This window comes from Schistocerca gregaria, unplaced genomic scaffold, assembly GCF_023897955.1.
Source record: "Schistocerca gregaria isolate iqSchGreg1 unplaced genomic scaffold, iqSchGreg1.2 ptg000531l, whole genome shotgun sequence".
Taxonomy (NCBI): Eukaryota; Metazoa; Arthropoda; class Insecta; order Orthoptera; family Acrididae; genus Schistocerca; species Schistocerca gregaria.
The window spans coordinates 250001-255000 of NW_026061930.1; the positions used below are offsets into that span (position 1 = coordinate 250001).

At 54.2% G+C, this 5000-nt stretch overlaps 1 non-coding gene across 1 annotated transcript in view; it reads right to left on the reverse strand.

The window, feature by feature from the left end:
• LOC126314130 (small subunit ribosomal RNA) overlaps positions 1 to 601 on the reverse strand; it is a 1893-nt gene extending 1292 nt beyond the window's left edge. Inside the window, exon 1 of the ribosomal RNA XR_007555622.1 lies at positions 1 to 601. This exon is cut by the window's left edge and continues 1292 nt beyond it. This is a non-coding gene — a ribosomal RNA (small subunit ribosomal RNA).
• Positions 602 to 5000: the final 4399 nt, after the last annotated feature.

Genomic DNA, 5000 nt, shown 5'->3' on the forward strand with positions numbered 1-5000 from the left:
AATTACCGCGGCTGCTGGCACCAGACTTGCCCTCCAATAGATACTCGTTAAAGGATTTAAAGTGTACTCATTCCGATTACGGGGCCTCGGATGAGTCCCGTATCGTTATTTTTCGTCACTACCTCCCCGTGCCGGGAGTGGGTAATTTGCGCGCCTGCTGCCTTCCTTGGATGTGGTAGCCGTTTCTCAGGCTCCCTCTCCGGAATCGAACCCTGATTCCCCGTTACCCGTTACAACCATGGTAGGCGCAGAACCTACCATCGACAGTTGATAAGGCAGACATTTGAAAGATGCGTCGCCGGTACGAGGACCGTGCGATCAGCCCAAAGTTATTCAGAGTCACCAAGGCAAACGGACCAGACGAGCCAATCCGATTGGTTTTGATCTAATAAAAGCGTCCCTTCCATCTCTGGTCGGGACTCTGTTTGCATGTATTAGCTCTAGAATTACCACAGTTATCCAAGTAACGTGGGTACGATCTAAGGAACCATAACTGATTTAATGAACCATTCGCGGTTTCACCTTAATGCGGCTTGTACTGAGACATGCATGGCTTAATCTTTGAGACAAGCATATGACTACTGGCAGGATCAACCAGGGAGCTGCGTCAACGAGAGCTGAGCAGCCGGCCGCCCGGGAGTGTGTCCCGAGGGCCCGCGCGAACACGCAAGCGTCCGCTCAATTATTCTGCAAACAGGAGGAGGCTGAGCTCCCCTGCACGATACACCTCGAAACCCTCTCAGGTCCCGGCGGCGCGCAGCGCCGTCCTAAGTACTTGGTCGGGTTCGAGAGAGGCGCAATCGCCCGGAGATAGGCGAGTAGACGCTTTCAGTGCGAACACCCGTGCTCCCAACTGAGCTTGCCGCTGCCGACAGAGGCCCGGGAGCGTGCTGTCGTGGCATTGCCGGCGGGAAACAACACGCGCCACCTACGGTGACCGGCAGCTCCAACGCCAGCGCCACAGAAGGGCAAAGCCCCACTTGGGTGCAGAAGCGAACTCTCCCAGCACAGCGCACGCGCCAACACGTCCGCAGAGCTGCGATACAAACCACCTGCGAGAACCGCTGGGGGCGACCGAGCAGCAGACGGCGTCGCGACGCCGAGTGCCGGGCGGCGGCGCATCCTCAACGCACACAGTCCGCAATCGGACCAGCACACTGCAGATGTCCACCGCGCTTCGCACCGGGCTCGACAGAACCCACTTTGGCCGCCTGGCGCCGCGCGCAGGGTGCGCCGGCGCATAGCTGGGACGCCAGCCGGGCCCGTCGGCCGGCGCTCCTGCCACTGGGCGCCCCCCACCAGCCGGCTGTAGTGCGTGCGCTCACGCAGCGCGCGGCCAGCACGCCGGGCGGCCCCCCCTCACCGGCCGGGGACTGTCCCGCCAAGCCACAGCCTCGTATCGCTTCATACCCACATGGCCAACTCAGGTTCGGGGGCATGGCGGGTACCGCCGAAACAACCGGTTCACAGATGTACCGATCGTCGCTATCACCGATGCACCTGCAGCGCGAACAACCGCTCAACAACTGATTTCCAGTTCATTTGCGGATCTTTGGCAGCAAACGTATACGTCAATCTACATTTGCGAAATCTACGATTCTGGCATGCCTGCATGTTATGTGTCACGACACGCTACATCAGCCCACATACACACTGCGGCATGTACACGAGAGAACACGTGGAAGATGGTCCGCGCACGTGTGCAATGTCCCTTGCGCGGTCGACTGTCAACCGGCCTCTGTAGCATGTCGCAGATGTGGAACGCGGTCCACCGTGCTATCATGTTGTGTGGGGCAATACGATTAAATAGGAAAACCCTCGTCGCTACATCAACAGACGGCTCACGCTGATTCCCGGCAGAGGGAGGAGGGGGGGGGGGGGGGGCCAACATGCAATACTTTCGTCCGTACCTACTTACCACATGTCTGTACGGCGTACAACAGTGCAATCTCGCTGTAATGGGGAGACGAGACAAGTAGCATCGTGCACAACATATGGCCCTTATGATTCGCCATTGTAGGGCGCAGCCGGTGTACGGTCAAGCATGTGCCACATTATGTCACTCAGTACGTAACGACGGATGATCAGTGTGGGTTACGCGTACATCAGCGGACAGTCCACACAGGCCGTACCACAACGTACACTGACTGCATCGACAACCGAATGCAACTGAACAGCTGCAAGGCTCATTTCACAAACAAACGCCTGACCGACCAGCTTGGAAGGGCAGGAGGGGAGGGCGATATTCGTTCTGTAGCGGTACACCCTTCCAGTGGTTAGCGGGACTGTGTAGAAAGTACGCAACACTCGAAAGACCTTTATGTGAGGGTACGCACCATGGCATCAAGAAATACACATGACACCAGAGGATCCAAGCAGTGAACTATGTTCAGAGGGTTGCTGTTAGGCAAAGCTACATTCCTGTGACGTTACATGTGACAGTTAAGGTGCAGTGTAAGTTAGGTTAAGGTGCAGTGTAAGTTAGGTTAAGGTGCAGTGTAAGTTAGGTTAAGGTGCAGTGTAAGTTAGGTTAAGGTGCAGTGTAAGTTAGGTTAAGGTGCAGTGTAAGTTAGGTTAAGGTGCAGTGTAAGTTAGGTTAAGGTGCAGTGTAAGTTAGGTTAAGGTGCAGTGTAAGTTAGGTTAAGGTGCAGTGTAAGTTAGGTTAAGGTGCAGTGTAAGTTAGGTTAAGGTGCAGTGTAAGTTAGGTTAAGGTGCAGTGTAAGTTAGGTTAAGGTGCAGTGTAAGTTAGGTTAAGGTGCAGTGTAAGTTAGGTTAAGGTGCAGTGTAACTTAGGTTAAGGTGCAGTGTAACTTAGGTTAAGGTGCAGTGTAACTTAGGTTAAGGTGCAGTGTAACTTAGGTTAAGGTGCAGTGTAACTTAGGTTAAGGTGCAGTGTAACTTAGGTTAAGGTGCAGTGTAACTTAGGTTAAGGTGCAGTGTAACTTAGGTTAAGGTGCAGTGTAACTTAGGTTAAGGTGCAGTGTAAGTTAGGTTAAGGTGCAGCGTAAGTTAGGTTAAGGTGCAGCGTAAGTTAGGTTAAGGTGCAGCGTAACTTAGGTTAAGGTGCAGCGTAACTTAGGTTAAGGTGCAGCGTAACTTAGGTTAAGGTGCAGCGTAACTTAGGTTAAGGTGCAGCGTAACTTAGGTTAAGGTGCAGCGTAACTTAGGTTAAGGTGCAGCGTAACTTAGGTTAAGGTGCAGCGTAACTTAGGTTAAGGTGCAGCGTAACTTAGGTTAAGGTGCAGCGTGGGTTAGGTTAGGGGCCAACGTGGGTTAGGTTAGGGGCCAACGTGGGTTAGGTTAGGGGCCAACGTGGGTTAGGTTAGGGGCCAACGTGGGTTAGGTTAGGGGCCAACGTGGGTTAGGTTAGGGGCCAACGTGGGTTAGGTTAGGGGCCAACGTGGGTTAGGTTAGGGGCCAACGTGGGTTAGGTTAGGGGCCAACGTGGGTTAGGTTAGGGGCCAACGTGGGTTAGGTTAGGGGCCAACGTGGGTTAGGTTAGGGGCCAACGTGGGTTAGGTTAGGGGCCAACGTGGGTTAGGTTAAGGGCCAACGTGGGTTAGGTTAAGGGCCAACGTGGGTTAGGTTAAGGGCCAACGTGGGTTAGGTTAAGGGCCAACGTGGGTTAGGTTAAGGGCCAACGTGGGTTAGGTTAAGGGCCAACGTGGGTTAGGTTAAGGGCCAACGTGGGTTAGGTTAAGGGCCAACGTGGGTTAGGTTAAGGGCCAACGTGGGTTAGGTTAAGGGCCAACGTGGGTTAGGTTAAGGGCCAACGTGGGTTAGGTTGCCAGAGATGTGTCAAATCAGGATGTACGTTTGGCTGGTGTCAGGTGGTGGGTTGGTTCGATGCCTTTATAAGGGGTGTGGCCAAAGGGTATTTTATTACTTGTACCTTTTGTGTTGTGGCGTGGCGTTGCGTCCTGTGTTGATACTGGGTGGACCACTGTGGGTGTTGCTGGCTGATTTGAGCTGCGTTGTTTGCGGGTGATGTGAGACATTCTGTCTTATTAGTGGACGTGACGTTCCTCTTGTCGTTGTTTGGATAGTGTCCTGTGGCAGCGAGGATAAAATGGATGTTGTTGAACGATAGTGCTTTGGTGCTTTCGCTTTGTTACACACAGAGTGGACTGTGAGATAGGGTGACTGGGTCGAGTGCGGTTCACACTGTCCTCCCCAGTTTACAGTATGTATCATCTATGTATGTGGTCCTGCATCATTTACTAAGGAGGGACGTCAGACGACTGAAATATTAGTTATGTACTGATGTAAAGCAGAATGCTTACCTTCCACCAGTGGGCGAGTATCGACTCTGCCCCAGAGTTGCCACCGCAGGAAGAGGTGTCGGAAACACTACCCGCACACCGTCACCACTGTGCGGGGGGACGGACCCTCTATATCCTCAGCGGCGCACTCTTTGCCACCGAGCGTCACGTCTCGCGGCCCGCCGTCCAGAGCATGTATTGGGACAGCGGGACTTTGGCTTTTGGGAGATAACTCTTCATGAAGTGGAAGATATAGGGGTGGACTGCAATGTACGATTGCGGGAAAAGTCCGCCGTACATCCGCTCGAGTTGCGAGTCGGGCGGTGGGGGTGGCGCATTCACAGGTGCGGCTGGAGTGACCGTCGGTCCACCACTTTTGACTCGATTTGCGTCACCTGCGGTGAAGAGGGGGTGCAGCAGGCGTTTTACTCTGGGTCGTCAAGCGGGCGCTGTAGGCGACATCGACATCATAGTCGGCCGGCCGTCTCATAGAGGGCGGTATCGTCGTCGGAAGCAGCGTCATCTTCCGAGGGACGGACCAGTAGGTGGCCGTGTTCTGCGCCGGACCTAGTCTCGGTAGATTCCTGTAGATGGAGGCACAGTCTGTGGGCCACATGCGAAACTAGTTTACCGACATTCGCACAGGTGGCTCCCCTCCTACGGACTTATCACCACCCACACTAACCGCCCCGGGGACTTGCCAACGACACACCCTATCCCAAGTCTATTTTCTTGCGG